The sequence below is a fragment of the Panthera leo genome, chromosome D2 (genome assembly GCF_018350215.1).
Source record: "Panthera leo isolate Ple1 chromosome D2, P.leo_Ple1_pat1.1, whole genome shotgun sequence".
NCBI classification, from domain to species: domain Eukaryota; kingdom Metazoa; phylum Chordata; class Mammalia; order Carnivora; family Felidae; genus Panthera; species Panthera leo.
The window spans coordinates 3320369-3340844 of NC_056689.1; the positions used below are offsets into that span (position 1 = coordinate 3320369).

Below are 20476 nucleotides of genomic sequence, written 5' to 3' on the forward strand. Positions count from 1 at the left end.
GCAGCTGTTTTGTGGCAATGTTGGTGATTTAAGGTGAGACAGCGGTCCAGGTTAGTAAATAATACACAGGATAGCTGTTTTCATCTTAATGAAATTGAAAACAAACACTGAATGTCAAGATAATGAAAGAATAATTATTATAGGTACTGCAGACATTTTCACTGATAATGTCAAAGACTTTTAATAAATGCCCAAAGAACTTGAAATCCCCTATCAGTAAAATCTTGGCAGACAACTTATCTGAAGATACTTGGAATAAAAAAACAAAACCAAAAAAACTCCGCTCATTCCTGAAAAAATTATTCTTAAGGTGACATTTTCACATGAGAGAAAAAGGAGGAAATGTGGAATGATTTAAGTATGTCTCTGCCAAGAAGTGTCTCTTTAATTTGATTTGAGGGTCATATAAAAGTGTTTGCATTCATCAGCATGGCATGCGTGCATTGTGTTCAAGAGTTATTTTAAACATTATTTCCTACTCGGAATGCTTATTTCTCAGTCTGGTTGCTTTGATATGAAGTGTCATAAATAAGGAACTTTTCGGTTGGTACACTTAAGTTATAAATATTTTCTGTGTTTGGAAGCAATTTTATACCACATATTGTTTAAAGAGAGTACGTACCAGATTGATAACTCACATTGTGCCCTTATAAATTATGCTTAGTTGTATAAAGCGTGTGTGATAAATTATGCTTAGTTGTATAAAGCGTGTGTGATAAATTATGCTTAGTTGTATAAAGCGTGTGTGATGTGACTTTCAGCTGTGATACTCTACATTTTGAGTTCTCGTTGTTTTCACTAGGAAAGAGAAATGCATTATTACTATGTGAAGAAATCTGCAGAGGAATTTAGGCACACATACTTATTAGGGACAAAAGAGAACAAAGGGAATTATCTGCCTTCAAGATAATTGTGCTTCCAACATTGGTTTAAAGTTATTTGTTTGGAACGTGGGAAAGTTTCCCTTAGAAACAATGTTATTAATGGTTTTTAGGGAAACCTTCTAGAACAGAAAAAGGCTGTGTGTGTGTGTGTGTGTGTGTGTGTGTGGTGTAGACACATATAGAGGTGATTTTCTTTGGGTCAAGAAAACATAGAGAGGGACTCATATTGGAGGAATAGCAGTGAGTTCCCCAGAAGAAGGGCTCTGAGTGGTAGTTGCCCAGATGCCACACTGTGCACCTGCTGGTTGGTGGACGCAACTCTGAGTCAAGGGTTGTATTGTTTCTTTTTTTTTTCTTTTTTTTAACATTTATTTATTTTTGAGACAGAGAGAGACAGAGCATGAATGGGGGAGGGTCAGAGAGAGGGAGACACAGAATCCGAAACGGGCTCCAGGCTCTGAGCTGTCAGCACAGAGCCCGACGCGGGGCCCAAACCCACGGACCGCGAGATCATGACCTGAGCCGAAGTCGGATGCTTAACCTACTGAGCCACCCAGGTGCCCCATGGGTTGTATTGTTTCTTAAAGCAGCTTCTGTCTGAAGCCTTGACGCTCGCCATGGAAACACTACATAGAAGATAACACAAATTCATCATTCAAGGTGTCTTTTTCTTTTTTTTCTTATTACTTCTATGGAAGTTGGTTACATTTAAACAGGGTGGAAATGTTTAATTTGCTTGTTTGTTTTTTTTTTAAGTGGAATAAGTTTTTAATAGTGTCCCAAATTGTGGCCTGAGGTTCCAGTAAGAGCCAACCAGCTAAATGCCTACTAAATGTTAGGTGTGTTATATAAACTATCTGATCACCACACAGGAATCATTAAAACTAAGATTCTAAAGTAATACAATGGAAGTACACATCATCCGTGCTTGATACATGCTGCATTTCCTCTGGAGACAACCATACTTAATAGCGAAGGATCCCACACAAGTTACAGACCTGGTGTTGGCAGTCTTGAAGTAACACAGTACCACACTTCATGGAAGTGGAGAAGCAGGAATCAGGAATCATGTATCTGAACCAGTAAATATCATCTTGAAACAAACCACAAAAATAATTACTTGTAAGGTCAAACTGCCAGTTGTCACCATCTGAGCAGTTAAAGGTAGTCCTATTGCTAAGACAAGCAGTGTGTTGCATTGATATATGAGGACATTCAAAGACATCGTTTTTTATATTTTAGCTGAAGAGTAATACTTTGGGCGCTAAAAAGACCACCAAAACCACAATGTGGTTAGTATACTGGCCATTGCAGCATTCCTGTGTTGAGTTAAAAGGGTATATAAGAAAAAATGAAGAAAGATCAGGAAAAAAAAAATTCCCGTGAAAATATTCAGTCCTTTTAGATACATCAGATTACCATGGAGCATCCCCTGGGTGTCCTCTCCAGGACGGAACTACTGAAATCCCCCTTCCCCACTGCCCCTTCACCAGGGACACAAGTGCTGTGGAAAATGCTGAGTTCCTCTGGAGGAATTGTCTTTGTTCAAAGAGAGCCGCTCCACTCAATCTCTTGCCCCATTCCTGGATCACCTCGTCCAGTGCCTTGTCAGTGAGACTGGGCAAGGTGCAGATACCCAGTCATCTGGCCCGAATGCGTGAACCCTTTGGAAAGTATTCCCTTGAGATCTCTGGTTTGTCGTATCTGCCTGGATGGTAATATGTTTCAACTCCTACCTCTTGTCAATATGGCTTCCTCCATCCACTCCCTTACAGGTTTATTCCCCTATAAATCATCTACGTACAAATCCATCTGAATCTGTTCCCGAGGAAATCATTCGGAGACAGTAGACTGTGTTTATGTTGGTCCCTAAAGAAATACTTGAGTTAGTTTATTTTGTACAAAGGAATGACAGAAGACTCATATTCTGAGCGCAATTAGCATTTTACCTGGATCGTAGGACTCATGTGATGAGTTTGTTAACATGCATGGCCAACCACCAAAGCTGACCTAGGCCTTCAAGGCTTCCACCTTAGGGAACTTGGATTCAGGATGTCCAGGATGGGATCTAAGAATCTGTATTTGTTAATACAGAAAATTTCAAATATATACACAAACAGAGAGAGTAGTAACATGAACCGCCGTGAAGTCTTTACTCAGTTATCAACTCACCGGCATTCTCGGTTCAACTTTGTCTCCTCTCACCCTTCTCTCCCCTGTTGTTTGAAGCACATCTCTGATATCACATCATTGTATCTGAATATGTTGCAATGTGCATCTTGAAGTGATAAGTCAAACCACAATGCCATCATCACTAATAAAAGAAGTTACAGTTAGGAATTTATATTTTAAATTGTGTCAGAATAATACATGTGATCTAGAAACGCTAAGATCCAATGGGCTAATTAAAGATTTGGTGTGTAATTCTTGGATGACTAGCGTAACAGAGGGTGTGTGTGTGTTGTTTTCAAGTGAGCATCTTTGAATTATGCCAAGTGTGTGCTTGGTCATGTCCTGAAACCATCAATTATGCAGGGTGACTCTTGGTGATTATACCTCTAATCAGTGGAATTCTATCTTTGACCATCTTGATGAGTTTTGCTTCAATAAGTTTAATACATACAATAACCCTCTTCAGATTTTCCTGAAGAAGTTTAGGATAGGTTAGTCAGTCAGTTCCAACCCTTCTATTTGTTATTAGAGCTTCTGTCTGCAACTCTTATGCTCTACAATAATGGAATGTTCTTCAACTTCTATATGTTTGAGAAAAAGTCTTTCTCTCTCTCTTTTTCTCAAGCACATATCACCATCGTCATGATCATCATCATCATCATGAACTATTCAAAAATGCATAACATGAACAATAGTTCTGTTTCCAGCTCTCCCCCCCCCCCATTATGTGAAGAAACATCCAGAGGGATGAATTCTAAGGACAATTTTTAATCGTAGTCATTTTAGCCAGTGTCCAGAGTCCATCTTTAGCCAGAACAGATGGTATGTATGTCTACTCCAACTATGAATGTGGAGAGAACTTTAATTATCTTAAATAGAATTGAATCTGAGTTTCTATCCATGTGGTGTTTAGATTCAGACTGAACTAATATCTATTAATGAAAGTAATGTCATGCAAATTAGTGGTATTAATCTTGTCAGAATGGCATGAATACAAAAACAGCAGAAAGACCTGTAAACATCTCTTTTCATCCCCAGTCCTTGAAGCATCATGTGATGACTAGTCTCATAATAAGCAACATAGGAAAAATGAATTTTGTCTAAAAGAAGTTAAATAGACACCCATAGGTTAAATTGGATTCCTGACTCCTGAAGAGCCCTAAGGAGGGAAAGATCACTAGTCAACTAGAAGGGATCCAGGCTCACCAAATTAACAAAGTAAGTTTAAATATTGGAATTCAGCTTTGTATAAAAATAAATGAGCAGCACTGTGTGGAACTTCAGTACTTCTAATATATTCTCATGTTCCACAGAGCAAGCACATAAACAAAACAGTAGAATTGGTACATGTCATAAAAAATCCTGATACATAGCTAGAGGGAAGCAAAATCGTTTTCAGATGGCGAGGACACGCTTTGGGGGCAATTGTAGTTAATGCATAGATGGTTTTATAGCTCATTAAAACTTGAAGACAAGTTTTGAGATTCAGTAAATTTTACCAAAAGTATAATCAAATTTTGAAAATGCTCTATGCTTAAGAACAACAACAAAAGGTTTGGAAGTGTTACAGATCTGAGGCACAAATCAAATGAAATATTTAATGTGTAACATGTCAGTCTGCATCAAGCCTCACACTATCGTGTTCTTCTCCACCTTAGCTATGTTCTGAAAGAAGATAGAAGGAAAACCAACAGTTTACGAACCATACAGAAAGAGAATGAGAAAATATAATTATAGAAGTTCACCTCTAAAATCCCTTTTACCCCCTCTCATACCAAGAATAGTCATGTATTCCAGAAGACTGACAGCATAGCTTTCTACTATAAAATAGTTAAGCTATTCAAATTTTTATTGTGTTTATCCCATCACTGTTTGATGGATCTACAGGTGCCATTGAAAGATAGTATTTTGAAAGGCTACCATAAATTATCTTTGCTAGTATCTAAACCCTGACTCTTGGGGGGCGGGGAGGGGTGGTGGGTGGGAAACATGGGCCTAGGAGCTAAGAGATATATTCTTTACAGATAATTCCCTTCTCAAATGAATTCCAAATAGGGAGAACAGGGCCCAGCAAGTACTATGTTCCCAAGAAATATTCATTGAACAATATTTGCTGTTTAAATTTTGAGTAACATTTGTCGACAGCACTTTGTTTCCCACAAAAACTTTGTAAGCAACAGAGGAACCTGTTTTATTTGTAAGATTTTGACGAATGCTCTGTGTTGTTTGCTTTATTTGTCCTTTGCCTTGAGCCTATTGGTTAGACTAAAATATTGAGATGGTGGAGATCCAGAAAACTGGATCTGTTGGACACTCTACACCTGATTAACTGTCTACTTTCCCTTTCAAGGCAAAGGGGTTTTAGATGATGCTGGGTATCACGAGCGTTCTGGCGGGATGAGGCTTTGAACATGCTGTAACTGTGCATCATCTTGTACTGGTGGCCATCTCCACCGCAGTGTCCGCTCTGTGAGTGCCCCAGAGGCAGCTGACCCCAGGGAGGGACCACGTCTGAAAACTCAGTTTTGCTTTTCCCGTGAACAGTTGAACCTTCAAGTTAGTGTGGGCTTTTATGAAAGCTAAATAAGCTGGGTATCAAAGAGATACCTGTGGGACAGGGCAGTGGATTCCTTGAGTTATTTTTTTCTATCCTGCTTAGCTCCTTAGAGTATCACTTTGTTAGTGTGTCCACAGCACCCTGGGGATGAATCCTAAGATGCGCCATGAAATACCTAGTTGTAAGAATAAGGGCTTGAGTGTGGATACCCTTCTGAAAAACTTGAAGAGCCAGACTCTGACGTTCATAAGTGTAATTAAAATAAGGGGTAGCTTCTTTAAAACAATATTTTTATTTTTTTTTCTCTAATTTAAGAGGAACAATGATTTGACAGGTATTCACACACAGACACACATACCTACAGGCATTCCCCCCTAAAGCTTTGATTTACTGGTCTTATTCTCTGTTTCATTTGAATCCATTTTACCAAAGATCATGAGAAACCCTTTATTATAGCTTTAATTTCGGCATTTCTTTACTTAATCCAGGCATTTCCCCAGTTCTCCTGGGGGCATCCAGTGAGGTGCCTGTCCTAATCTATTTCATTTCACTGAAAACGGAAGCTCTTAGTTTTGCTTTTGATACAATATTGCAGTATGTAGTTTTTTGTTAGTATTTTTCATTTCTTCTTTTAGTCAATATTCTTGATTATTATAATGAACATACGAAGAAATAATTATTTGTCTTTATTGCTGTTACTGAGAAATACCAACGTGTATAACCATTTCTGAGAATAATCTTAAGATCTCAGCGTTCTCATGAGACTTGACCTCTGAGTCTCCTCTGACCTATACTCAGCTCATTTTCATATGAGTGCCCATACCTGTAGTTTCCACACAGTCTTACAGGAAACTGCCTGTGTTAAATAGTAAGTATGGTTGGGGCACCTGAGTGGCTCAGTCAGTTAAGTGGCCGACTTCAGCTCAGGTCGTGATCTCACAGTTCACGGGTGCTAACCCCATGTCGGGCTCTGTGCTGACAGCTCAGAGCCTGGAGCCTGCTTCGGATTCTGTGTCTCCTGCTCTCTCTCTGCCCCTCCCCCGCTCATGGTCTGTCTCTGTCTCTCAAAAATGAATTTAAAAAATTTTTTAAAAATTTCAATGTAAGTGTGGTGAATTACAAGAAGGGCTAGAAGTTCAGGTTAATTGTATTTCCTAAGCATTATAAGAGGAGGTATAAAAGTAAAAAGATAAGGGTGAAACAGGAATTAGATATACTCCCAATTCTCCTCAACAAACAGGACACTGCAAATAGTCCACCTTGACTGAAATGTCCTCAGACAGTGATGGAATAAAGTTGCAACCTTCCAAAATACTGTATAACCATTACCCCAGGTTTTCTACTCCATCATCCTCTGCTGGCTATGCGTAGCATCCCTATATTTTGGCAGCCCTTCACACAGGTTTTAATGGGAAAGACTAAACTTTCTCTTTTTAAGATTTGGTTTTATTTTCACTAATCTCTATGCCCAATGTGGGGCTCGAACTCACGACCCTGAGATCAAGAGTCACATGCTCCACTGACTGAGCCAGCTGTACCCCACCCTCCCAACCCCCACACACTACACTTTCTTTTGCTGCATTTTTCCCTTTGGGAAGTCTGCCTCTTCTAACTTTATCCAATGGATCTATCCTTTCATCTGTCTTTCAATATATTGATCATGACTTTTTCTTCACAACCTCACATGAAAATCCTCATTTGCATTCTTCTCCCCCCCCCCGCCCCGCCACTGACCATTGGTTACCCATAAAATCATAAACTTAAACATGATACAACTTATTAAAATATCTCAAGTCTTTCAGTACTTTCATCTACAATGTAATCATTTGAATCTGTCTTTGGTAAAGAGTTAATTCAGACTTCCAGCCTCATTTTTAGTAGTGTCCAAAAAATGCAGAGCTCGTGACGCGCCTAGTAAAGTATTTATTTTCACCAGAAGCTTCATTACTTGAATTTTCCAGTGATTTTTAAAATTTAACATGCATTGGAATGACTCGGAGAGCCTAAGGAAACAGTGATTGTTGGCGTTACCCTTAGAGTTTCTGATTCAGTAGGATTGAGGTGAAGCGTGAGAATCTGCAGGTTTCTCGGTGATGCTGAGAACCACTGGCCTTGGAATCAATGACTGGTTATAATTTATATCATTGGTAAAAGAAACAGATAGAAGAGTTATCCTGAAGTTCTAACAAAGGTTTTCAGTAGCAGATCAAAGAGCACTGAGCTGGCCCAGCAAGTCGAATGTTACCGTTGGCTCCGGAAATTAAACTGTTATTGAAGACTCTGGTTTTAACACATTTAGGTAAGTGAATGATAGTCTATTTTGATGGACACAGGCAGATGTTATTGCTTTTATTACGTTGACAAGAGAATATTTTTGATGAGTTACTAGATATTTTAACGCCTGCAATATTACTTTAACTTAAGGGCTTGATAGTTATCTGCAATTACATAATAGTTATGCTGTGTTGGCATGGGTAAGAGTTACAGTTTAATTATAGAGTACCTTCCTTCTAGATTTATTAATCTTTTTTATAGATGATAGTGCTAAAATTATCCTTCCTGGCATGCAGTTACCTTGACACCTGTTACAGCTAAATAGGATTTAAAAATGCTACACTGAGGAATATTATAAAATAAATTGTAAAACAAAAGGTCAACTTCTCCTACAGGCGGATTCGGCTCCATTGTGCAAACTGAATACATTCAGTTATGACTTACGTTGTTATTGACCACATGGAGTTCATTCTCAGAGAATATTCCCAAGATAATTTTACTTTAAAATAGTGTTTCAGATGTTGAACGGAGGATGGTAATATAATCAATACTTATGTTTTTATTTAATTAAGTTTTGCCCAAAATGAAGAGCATGAACTAAGTTTCGGAAGCAAATAGAATTGTTGCCTTATTTATAAACATTTTCTATTATGCTTTCATACACTTTTAGTCATGATTGGAGGTGGTGTTCTTTAATTGTGGGTTTTTCTGGCATTTTTATTTCTGTATTTTTTTCCACTGTGGAAAATATGAAAGTAGATGTTGTAGCTAATTTGTTTAAAAATGTTACAGAGTTGTTGCTAATACAAGAAATTTAGCCCATGCTCTCCAAATTGAGAGCAATCTGTGTAGGTAGGTTCAAAACTTTATCTTATTGAAAACAAGGCCGTGTTCCTTCATATAATTATGTTTTGGGAAGCTTGCCATATTGGCAAGGTAAAAATTTGCATGAGGCAGCCCATGGTTTATAAACATACATTTTTTTTTAAGGTTAGAAAGCAACTAACCTTGTTTTAAGCAAAGGCATTTAAAAATATTTTTAAATAGTTTACTTAACTTTTTGGGTTGTATTACGATTCAGTTAAGCAAAACCTTGTATTTTTATAAACAAAATAATTACAACACCTGCCATGATTACTTTTCTTTTTGTTACATCTATCGGCCAGCAAAAACTGAGACACAGGACAAGGACTGGATTTAAGGTGTCAATATGAAAGATCCCCTTCCAGCAGGAGCGTCTACAAAAACAGGTGATGACAATCCTTTGAGGCGGACAGGGAATGATCAATAGGGCTGAGTACTTTATAGGGTACAAACAGATGAGAAGTTAAAAAGGAATGTAGGAAGAAAGAACCCATCCATGTGAAGATAATATATGCCCACTGAGAGTAAAAATTTCTGCACGAAGACAGCAGGTTGAGACGTAAACCACCAGAAGTGGAGTGGATGAAACCATTATCATAGGTCACTCATTCCAACATTTAGTAATAAAAGAAACAAGATTGAGACATCGGGGGTCAAGAGTTGGGATGGTGGGTGAGAAATCACAAGTCGGTGAAGGCAGTAGGAATGACGGAGAGAAGGGTGTGTGGAGTACAGACTGTATAACTCCCTAAGGATAGAGGTGCCCAGTTGTGGTTAGAGGCACAGTTTAGAAAAGGTCTTTTATTCCACTGAGCTGCTGTACAGGTAAAGAAAAGCTAGAAATGTGACTAATTGATTTCTAACCATCATATAGTAACCGCATGAATTGGTGATCTTCATTCATTCCTAAAATGCAAAGGTATTTAGAAGGAGATCAAGTAGAGGGTTATATTAATCCTGTGACCTTCTCGATGACCTTGATTTTATTATTTTGAATATTGCTCTCTGTAATCTGCAGAGTTCCTTATCATAATTAAAAGGTAGGGGAATGGGAACTTTGAACACATTTTCACCATAAATAGGTGAGGTGATGGCTTAATGACAACAGTGATCTTACATTAATACCATTTTAATGGGATATGTCTTCCAGCTATGTCAAAACAAGTTTGATGAGCTAATAATTTCTAGAAAAGACTCAAAGCACCATAGAAAGCTTAATGTCCTGCATTTCTTTTTTCTCCCCCACCCCGCTTTGATAAATCAGATGTCTACCATATGCAGTCACCTGATAACTGTGTTTAAATAAATGTCACTATAAACAAGTGATGCATAAAAAGGTTAAAATTATAAAGATGTGAGTTCCAGGTAATTAATTTTTATATATTTGAGACTGCTCTAAGAAGGGCAGTGATAATTAAAAGAAACTACTGCTAACTGTAATGGGAAAGTGAGTGAGATTTGAGAAGGCAGCCAGTATCACACCTTCTTTAAGAAATAAATTATATCTCGCAACGCTAACAGTGTGCCATATCTTCTACCATATTGGGGCAGCAAATTACTAAAACGTTGACTTAAAGTAGTAAAATAGTTTTCTTGCTATCTAAAACTGATACCAATCAATACCCTTCTCCTCTCTAGAGCCCTCCCACAAATGGAGTCCTTTTTTTTTTTTTTTTGAAGTTGTGAGTTTCCCAAGGTATTTAATTATTAACATACCATAAAGCTATATATTTGCTCTATTGGGGGACTTGACAGATAATTTGAAGTAAATCTTTTTAAGAACATATTTAGAAGTTGGAGTCATCTTCATATCGATATATACTTCTTAATTTTGTTAGGCAAGTAAGGAATGACTTTACCAACAGAATATGCTTCTATGTTACGGAATTTAAAGCTGAAATCCTAATATTTTGCCCACAAAAAAATCTTCCCAGCTTAGCACATCCAACTATTTTTAACATCCATTTATTTATTATTTATGCTTATATTTGTCATTTAGTTAATATTTGAATATAAACATTCATATGAATATTAATTTGTTATTTTTGTTCATCTTGCCATCTTCTAACACTCAGCAGAGAAATAATAGGAATATATTTGAGCAGGAGGTTTACAACCAAGGTCTAAATTGTGTCCTACTGTGTGTATAACACATAAAGATATAATTCTAGAGATATAACAAGCAAGTGCAGGAAACTATGGATGAGGTAGGTTGAAATAGGTCTCAGACTAAGAATTTAGTACAAATTTTTTAAAGTAGGAAAGAGATCTTGGAACATTCTGGGCAAATACAATGACATGAGAAAATGAACATAGATGGAAGTTAATTCACTCTATTTTTTTAAAGTTTATTTGTTTATTTTAGAGGGAAAGAGAGAATCCTAAGCAGGCTCCACACTCAGTACAGAGCCTAACATGGGGACTGAACCCAAAACTATGAGATCATGATCTGAGTCGAAACCAAGAGTCAGTCGCTTAACCCACTAAGCCACCCAGGCGCCTCCATTCACTCTAAAATGTATGAAGTCAGGGTGTCACCAGTGTCGTCAGCCATATGTATATATGGAATCACACCCAAAATATAGTGCTGTAGTAGACAAAGTGTCTCAATTCCCTGTCACCCAGCATCTCTTCAGAGATCCCCAGGATCATGATGTCTCAATTACAGGTCTTACTTAAGTCAAATTACTCCATTTTACTTTCCCCCTGCCCCTAATCTCCAAGGACCATAATCTCTTGGGCTGCTAATGTACCATCATGTTGACAGTGAAGTATGAGGGGAGAAGAGCTAATTTATCCCTTTCTATACCTAAAGAGACTCTTTAAACAGTCACCACAATATAGATTATTCAAGCCTAAATTTTCTACACGGTGTTATTAGAGGTTCATGAATAATGAGAGAATTACAACATGTGAGAGAATTTTGCAGTACGAGGGATCACTGCAGGGTTCACTGACTAAGAAATCACTAAAAATTATTTCACAGATCAGACAGGTCACAATTACTAGAGATTCGGGATGAATATAGGCTAAGTCCCAATTTCTAATATGATATTTTATATAATGTAATAATAATAGAACCAATATTATAGGGTTGTTGTAGAGCTAAAATGGTGTAATATATAAAACATTCAAATCAAAGATTCATCCGTAACAAGTTCTTTATTAGTAGTAGTTTTTATTTCATTATTTTTAAGTCATTTTATCCTTATTACCATCTGAGTACCTTATCGTCTATATGCTAACAATACTCACGTTTCTGTCTTTAGTTCGAACCTCTCCCCTGAACCCCAAACTTATATACCCAACTCTCTATTTGATATTTCCAGCTAGATGTCTAATGAGCATCTCAAATTCAAGGAGTCTACATTTTGCTCAGTCTGAGATAACAGACATTCTGCCTTTCCAATTCTTCAAGCCATAAATTTTGGTGTTATCTTGGGTTCCTCTATTTTCCCCTCACTGCGCAGTTGTTTTTCTGAAATCTGCACAACCCCACCTCCAGACCTGACCTACCCACGTCCAAACCCATAATCTCACCTACAGTATCTCAGTAGCCTTGTCTCTGGGCTCCCTGTCTGCCACACTGCCTCCGTTTTATTTTCAAACAGGCACCAGTGTGATCCTGCAAAACCCAAATCAACTATGTCACACCTCAGTTCAAAATTTTTCAGTGGTCTCCCATCTCATTAGAGAAGCCTCATGTTTTTTGTTTTTTGTTTTTTGTTTTTTTTCAAATGACTAGTGTTTTGCCCACTTCCTTTCTGACGTATAGTCCATCATGGAATCTTGTCGAATAAATTTAACATTACCAAAGATACTGCTATGGTTCGATTTTATAAATCTCCCCCTTAAGTTGCTGGGTGAAATATGGGACTCCCACTTAAATGTGAATTTCGGATAAACAACATTTTTTTTCCTTTAGTATAAGCATGCACAATTATTCAGTATAATATTGATTGCATGGGGCGTCCACTAAACGCTATTTGCTGTTTATCTGAAATTCACATTTAACTGCATCTGCTGCATGATTATTCGCTAGATGTGACAATCCTACCTGGAACGTCGAGTTTATTAGGAATTTTAACTGCCTGCCATTCCTGCCGGTGGAAGTCTCACCAAATATTTGGCTGCCGCAGGACATGGGCCATCATACTTCCAGCCTCAGTAACAGTTCCTTTGTCCCTGACCGAATGACCACTCAGGCAATGCCACCTATTTGGGGATGTGTGGTGGGAATTAGAGTATCAGTCAGGATACGTGAGGTTCTACTGTGCAAAGAAAGCTTGTAAATGTCAGTGGCTGAAAACAAGCCTCATTTTACTCCTGCTGCATCCAGTCACAGAGGAGGCAGGAAGCATTTCTCTGTGTTGTGCTCACTGAAGACCTGGGAGGGGAGGGAGGGCCCCTCTGTGCTTCCACGCTTTCCGCAGCAGGAAGAAAAAAACAAACAACTCTGCTCAATGCCAACCAGATCTTAAACTTGTGACTCACATAATTTTAACTTTAAGAGAATAATCATAGCAACACATGGAGCCATCACCCTCTCTACCCAGTCCTGTTTTTACTTTCAGTGATGAGAGAGAAGAATTTATACTTCTACTGTTTGTCCACAGAACCACAAAAATATAGTGATACTTATTTTGGTAGTTGGTATAGAAGATATAGTTAACACGTCTCCTGAAACTTGTTCTCTTTACTCAGCCTTATGTTTTTGCAGCTTATCGGCTTATGGTTTTCCACTGTAGGAAGAGTTTGAAATCTTTTGTCCTTTATTCGGGATCATTTAAAACTTTTCTAATCTTCCACTGCATCGAGAAATGTTGCGATATACATTCTTCTGTAGATTCTGTTGTGCAAGAGTTTTTCTAAGGTAGACACTTAGTTGTGGAATTTCTTAGTCCGAGAGCATGTACATCTTCAGACGTGTTACATGCCGTCAGTTAGTGTCCTGTTTGCTGTCTAGTCTTTTACTGACACTATACCATCTGGTACTCAGGATTTTTAATTATTGCTGACTTGATGGAAATAAACTGTATTGTATTGGCATCTTAATTCGTATTGCTCTGATAATCTGCCAGTTGAACACTTTCATAAACTCCCTTTTGCAATCTGGACACAAAATCTTTGCTAGTCGGGGCACCTGGGTGGCTCAGTCAGTTAAGCGTCTGGCTCTTGGTTTCAGCTCCGGTCATGATCTCACGGTTTCATGAGTTCAACCAGCTGTGCTGGCAGCTAGAAGCCTGCTTGGGATTCTCTGTATCCCTCTCTTTCTCTCTCTGCCCTTCCCCCACTCATGCTCTCTCTGTCTCTCTCAAAAATAAAGAAATAAACTCAAAAATGTTTTAAATAAAAAAGTGAATAATAACGTTTGCTAGTTAAATATGGTAGCATCTCTTACCACCTCTCTCTGCTTCCTTTTCACTTTGACGTTATTTCATGTAAGGAAGTTTTAAATTGGACATCATCAAAAGTAGCAGGTGTTTTGTTCTTAAGGCTTTTACTTTTTTCTGTCTTAACAAGTGTTCTTTATTCATCTATCCTAAAGATAGATCCCTACATTATTTTATACACACCTTAAAGTTTTACTTTTTGGTTATGGTTTTATTTTATTTTTTTTTTATTTTTAAAAAAAAATTTAACATTTATTTATTTTTGAGACAGAGAGAGACAGAGCATGAACAGGGGAGGGTCAGAGAGAGGGAGACACAGAATCTGAAACAGGCTCCAGGCTCTGAGCTGTCAGCACAAAGCCCGACGCGGGGCTCGAACTCACAGCCCTCACGGACCGCGAGATCATGACCTGAGCTCAAGTCGGCCGCTTAACCAACTGAGCCACCCAGGCGCCCCTGGTTATGGTTTTATTTTAAGTCCATCGGGAATTTATTTTTGTGTGCCATGTGAAGTAATGGTCTGTCTGCCTTTACTCTTTCCACATAGTCAGTTGTCTCAACTACTTTATATTTTCTCATTTCCTTTCTGATCTATATGCCACTTCTATCATAACACGAGTTTCCTTACATGGTTCTGTCTGTTTTGGAGCTTTCAAAAATTTTCACTGGCCTTTTCTTAATGCTGTGTCACATCCAGCATGTGAGACACCCTGGCTGTTACTCTTCTTCCAAACACTTGGATTTTTAATCCATGTTAATTTTTAGGATAAGCCTGAGAAATTCTTAAGATTTAGTATTGCAATGACCACATTTTAACATTGAGGGAAAATGATTCTTTATGAGGGAACATGCCCCATCCATGCACTAATTTACATGTGCTTATATTCTCTTGTTTACTGCATGAAGCGTATTCATGATACCTAGAGACACAGCATATCACCGTGGATGTGAGTTTGTATGCTAGACCAAGACTTGTATCTGAATCCCACTTGGGCCACTTGCTAACTTGAACCTCATGCAACTCAATTTCTCTCTGTGTTTCAGTTTCCTGAAAGAAATAATGTGCCATTTACCCCATAGGGTCTCAGGGAACATTAAATGAGTTAACATTTATGAAACACTTCAGCCACATACTGAGTACCATGTATGTTCACTGAGTTTTTAATCTTTAAAAATTTGTTTTATTGAGATATAATTGACAAATAAAATTGTGTATATGTATGTGTACGTTTCAAGTGGACATAATAATTATATGTATATATTATTACCAGTGATCTTACCACTGATTATTACTAGTGAATATATATGAAATGTTTACCAGAATCAAGTTAATTAACACGTCTATTGCCTCACACACTTACCTTTGAGAGAGTGGTAAGAATCCTTACTACCTACTCTCTTAGCAAATTCAAGAATACAGGAAAATATTATTAACTAAAATCTCCATGCTATACATTAGGTCCTCAGAATGTATTTATGATAACAGAGAGCTTATTCTGTAGGACGACGTTCCCCTATGCCCTCTACCTCCCCAGCCTTGGGCCTCACTATCTATTAACTGTTTCTAGGAGGTTTTGTTTTTTTTTTTTTTTTTTTTTTATTTTTTTTTGGGACAGAGAGAGACAGAGCATGAACGGGGGAGGGGCAGAGAGAGAGGGAGACACAGAATCGGAAACAGGCTCCAGGCTCCGAGCCATCAGCCCAGAGCCCGACGCGGGGCTCGAACTCACAGACCGCGAGATCGTGACCTGGCTGAAGTCGGACGCTTAACCGACTGCGCCACCCAGGCGCCCCTAGGAGGTTTTGTTTTGTTTCATTTTTTGCATCCACATGTAAGTGATCCCATGCGTCTCTCTCTTTCTTTGTCTGGCTTACTTCACTTAACATACTGCCCTCACATCTCAGCTGTGAAATTTCACAAATGGCAGCATTTCCTTATTTTTTAAAGCTGAGAAAGTATATTGTATATATGCACACTCCATCTGTCTTACCTTTTCTTTTTCTACTCCTCTGTCAACACACATGACAGGCACTTAGACCCATTTCTATATCTCGGTTATTGTGAATATGGAAGTCCAGAGATCTCTTTGAGATCCTGATTTCACTTCCTTTGGATACATACCCAGAAGTGGGATTACCGAACATAAGGTAATTCTATTTTTAATTTTTTAAGGGATTCCATACAGTTATCCATATTATCTGTACCAGTTTACTTTCCTACAACCACACACAAAGGTGCCCTTTTCTCTGTATACTCACAAACATTTATTGTCTCGTGTCTTTTAGATAATAGCCATCCTCACATATGTGAGATGATATCTCATTGTGGTTTTGATTGGCATTTCCCTGATTCATGATACTGAGCAACTTTTCATGTAGCTGATGACATTTCTATATCTTTTTGTTCATTTTTTAATCAATTTTTTTTGCTGTTGAGTTATAACATTTCATTGTATATTTTAGGTATTAATCTCTTCTCAGATATATGATTTGGAATTGTTTTGTCCCATTCAGCAGGTTGGTTGCCTTTTCATTTTGCTGATGTTTTCCTTTGTTGTGCAGACTTTTGGTTTGACATAGTCCCACTAATCTATTTTTGCCTTTGTTGTCATATCCAAAATCCATCGTGAAGACCGTTGTGAGGGGTTTACCTCCCATGTTTTCCTCTAGGAGTTTTACAGTTTCAGATCTGACATTTAAGTTTTAATGCATTTGAGTTCATTTTGTGAGGGATGTAAGAAAATAGTCCAGTTTCATTCTTTTTTTTTTCTTAATTTTTTATTTTTTTTATTATTTTTTTTTAATTTTTTTTTAACGTTTATTTATTTTTGGGACAGAGAGAGGCAGAGCATGAACGGGGGAGGGGCAGAGAGAGAGGGAGACACAGAATCGGAAACAGGCTCCAGGCTCTGAGCCATCAGCCCAGAGCCCAACTCAGGGCTCAAACTCACGGACCGCGAGATCATGACCTGAGCTGAAGTCGGACGCTTAACCCACTGAGCCACCCAGGCGCCCCTTTTCTTAATTTTTTAAATGTTTATTTATTTTTGAGAGAGAGAGAGAGAGAGACAGAACATGAGCGGGGGAAGGGAGGAGAGACAGGGAGACACAGAATCTGAGGCCGGCTCCAGGCCCCAAGCCGTCAGCACAGTGCCCATCGCAAGACTCAAACCCATGAACTGCGAGATCATGACCTGAGCCAAAGTTGGACACTTTTAACCGACTATGCCAGGTGCTCCTAGTTTCATTCTTTTGCATGTGGCTGTCCGGTTTTACCAACACCACTTATTGATGAGACTGCCCTCCCCCAGTGTATGTTCCAGGGTTCCCTTGTTGAGGATTAATTGACTGTGTACATGTGGGCTTATTGGGGGGTTTTCTTCTGTTCCATTAGTCTAACGTCTGTTTTGTACTAACACCATTCTGTTCTCATTACTACAGTTTTGTATAATAGTTTAGAATCAGGAAGTGCAATGACTCTGTTTCCTTTGTTCTCAAGATTGCTTTGGCTTTAAAATAGTTTAGAATCAGGAAGTGCAATGACTCTGTTTCCTTTGTTCTCAAGATTGCTTTGGCTTTTTAGGGTCTTTTGTAGTTCCCTAAGAATTTTAGAAATTATTTTTTTCTATTTCTGTGAAAAGTGACATTCGAATTTGGATAGGGATTGCGTGAATATATAGATGGCTACAGGTAGTATGAATATTTTAACAATGTTATTTTTTCCAATCCAAGAACACAGGATATCTTTCCATCTGTTTCTTTCTTCTTCAACTTCTTTCACTGTTGTTTTATAGTTCTCAGTATAGATGTCTGTCACCTCCTTGGTTAAACCTAACCTAAATATCTTATTTTTTTTGATGCCATTGTAAATAGGATTGTTTTATTCAATCTCTTTCAGATAGTTGGTTGTTAAAGTATAGGGATGCAATTGATTTTTGTATGTTGATTTTGTATTCTGCAACTTTGCTGAATTCATTTGTTAGTTCTGTCTTTTGGTGGAGTCTCTAGGATTTTCTACATATAAGATCATGTCATCTGTAAGTAGAGACAGGTTTTGCTTTTTCCTTTATGATTTAAATAATTTTTATTCCTTTATCTAGACTAATAGCTCTGGTTAGGATTTTTAATGTTATGTTAAAAACTAGGAGCAAGAATGAATGTCTTTCTTTTGCCCTTATCTTGAAGGAAAAATTTTATAATTTATTCACTGCCAATTATGATGTTAGCTATGGGCTTATCAGGCATGGCTGTTATTATGTTAAGGTACATGTCTTCCATACCAAATGGGTTTCAGTTTTTACCATCAATGGATGCTGAGTTTTATCAACAATCAGAAAAGATACAGTTATGAGTTCGAGTCTTCTTAAATTTACTGAGACTTGTTTTATGACCTAACATACAATATGTCCTGGAGAGTATTCCATAAGTGTGGAAGTTGAGAAGAACGTGTATTCTGCTGCAGGTGGATGGAATGGTCAGTATATGTCCGTGACATCCATTTAGTCAAAAATGTCGTTCAAGCCCAATAACTCATATTGATTTTCTCTCTGGATGATATATCCATTGTTGAGAGTAGAGTACTGAAATCTCATGCTATTAATGTATTGTTGTCTGTCTCCACCTTCAGATTTGTTAGTATTTGCTTAATATGTTTCAGTGTTCCAATATTGAGTACATATGTATTTATAATAGTTACCTTCTCTTGATGAATTGATCACTTTATCATTGTGTAATGACCTTTGTTTCTTGTTACCTTTTTGACTTAAAGCCTATTGAGTCTGATATAAGTGTAGCTTACCCCTGCTTTCTTTAGTTTCCATGTGTATGGTACATCTTTTTCTGTCTCTTCACTTTTAGCCCATGTGTGTCCATAAAGCTGACGCAAGTCTGCTGTAGACATATATAGTTGGGTCTTCTTTCTTTGTTTGTTTTGTTTTGTTTTAATCCATTCAGCCACTCTATGTCTTTCAATTGGAAAATTTAGTCCATTTACATTTAACATAATTATTGATAGGTAAGGATTTTATTATTGCCATATTGTTCATTGTTTTTAGCTGCTTTGTAGTTCCTTTGTTTCTTTATTTCTATCTTTTTGTGTGTTATTTGATGATTTTCCATAATGATATGCTTTGATTCCTTTCTCCTTATTTTTTTGTGTATGTACTATCTTTTAGGTTTTTACATTGGGGTGCTTGGGTGGCTCAGGCACTTAAGCATCTGACTCTTGATATCAGCTGTATTTCTTTGAGATCAGTTTTTTTGAAAATTCTTCCAAGAATAATTTTTGGTGTTCTTTGGTCATGGTTTATTTTCTTGAATTGTCTTGCACCACAGACTGGCTGTAAAGTTGAGGTCCAGAGCACATGCTTTGTTCATAGGGACCACAGGGTCGGGATCTGCAGTGAAGGCCCATGTGAAATAAACACAACTCTGTGGCCTGCGGCATGCACAGGACAGTGGGGGCAGGCAGCCCTGATCTCCAGGCAGTGCCACAGCATCTCCTTCTGAGGGAAGGGCAGCAGTGACTCCTTTTCCAGGGATCTTCAACAGTGTTGGCTATTGATTACCTCAGTGGCAAAAGCTGTTGTTGTCCTCTGCCAAGCAGGCCACTAAGTTCATGCTTCAGAACAGCATGAGGAGTCAGACCTTGCCCGTTGGTGCAGCTGTTGACGTCCTCAGCAGCAAAGGCTGTCAGTGTAGACCACTGGGACCAAGATGGTACCCACCATATAGCTGGTACTGACAACCCCCCCTTCATCTTTGTTCTTTCTGCCACTGACGTCTCAACTAAACCTGTTTCCCCACCCACACTTCCCTTGGGTTTATGCTCTGGGTTTTGCTGCACTGTGTTGCTGGAGGCTTCTTACTGGACCCTTGAACTCCCCAGAGTTATTTTTGCTCATGGATAGCTATCTAACAGTTGTTTGTGTGAGGAATGAAGGCCAGTATCCCCTACTGTGCCATCCTGCCAATGTCACCTTGAGCATTTCACAGGACGTTTTTATCCAACTTGCTGATGTCTGTCCGACCATAATCATTTGTAGCTTCTCTTGTAATCTCTATGTAGACAACTTGATTGCCTACAAATAATGTCATTTTCTATTTTCTTTTTGGTGCAGATGTCTTTTACTTCTTTATATGATTTGCACTCTTGAAACTATACTGTTTGTTGAAAAGCCATGCTGCTAGTCATCTTTGCCTTCTTGTTATTTTAAAGGAAGTGTCTCTAGGATTTAATTTTTAAGATGACATATATACTATAGGTTTTACAAATACTTTACTTTTGTTATTTGTTTTATTTATTAGAGAGAGAGTGTGTGAGCAGGGGAGAA

The 20476-nt window shown here is 38.0% G+C and overlaps 1 protein-coding gene across 5 annotated transcripts in view; it reads left to right on the forward strand.

The window, feature by feature from the left end:
• PCDH15 (protocadherin related 15) overlaps positions 1–20476 on the forward strand; it is an 836749-nt gene that overhangs the window by 398339 nt on the left and 417934 nt on the right. The window contains exons 1-2 of one of the 5 annotated variants that reach the window (XM_042907892.1): positions 7827–7912; positions 9054–9137. The exons of the other annotated variants lie outside the window; for them this stretch is intronic. The gene's annotated coding sequence lies outside the window, so the exon portion shown is untranslated. Of the gene's footprint in view, positions 1–7826; positions 7913–9053; positions 9138–20476 lie in introns of those variants that run through there. 5 annotated transcript variants of the gene reach the window in all.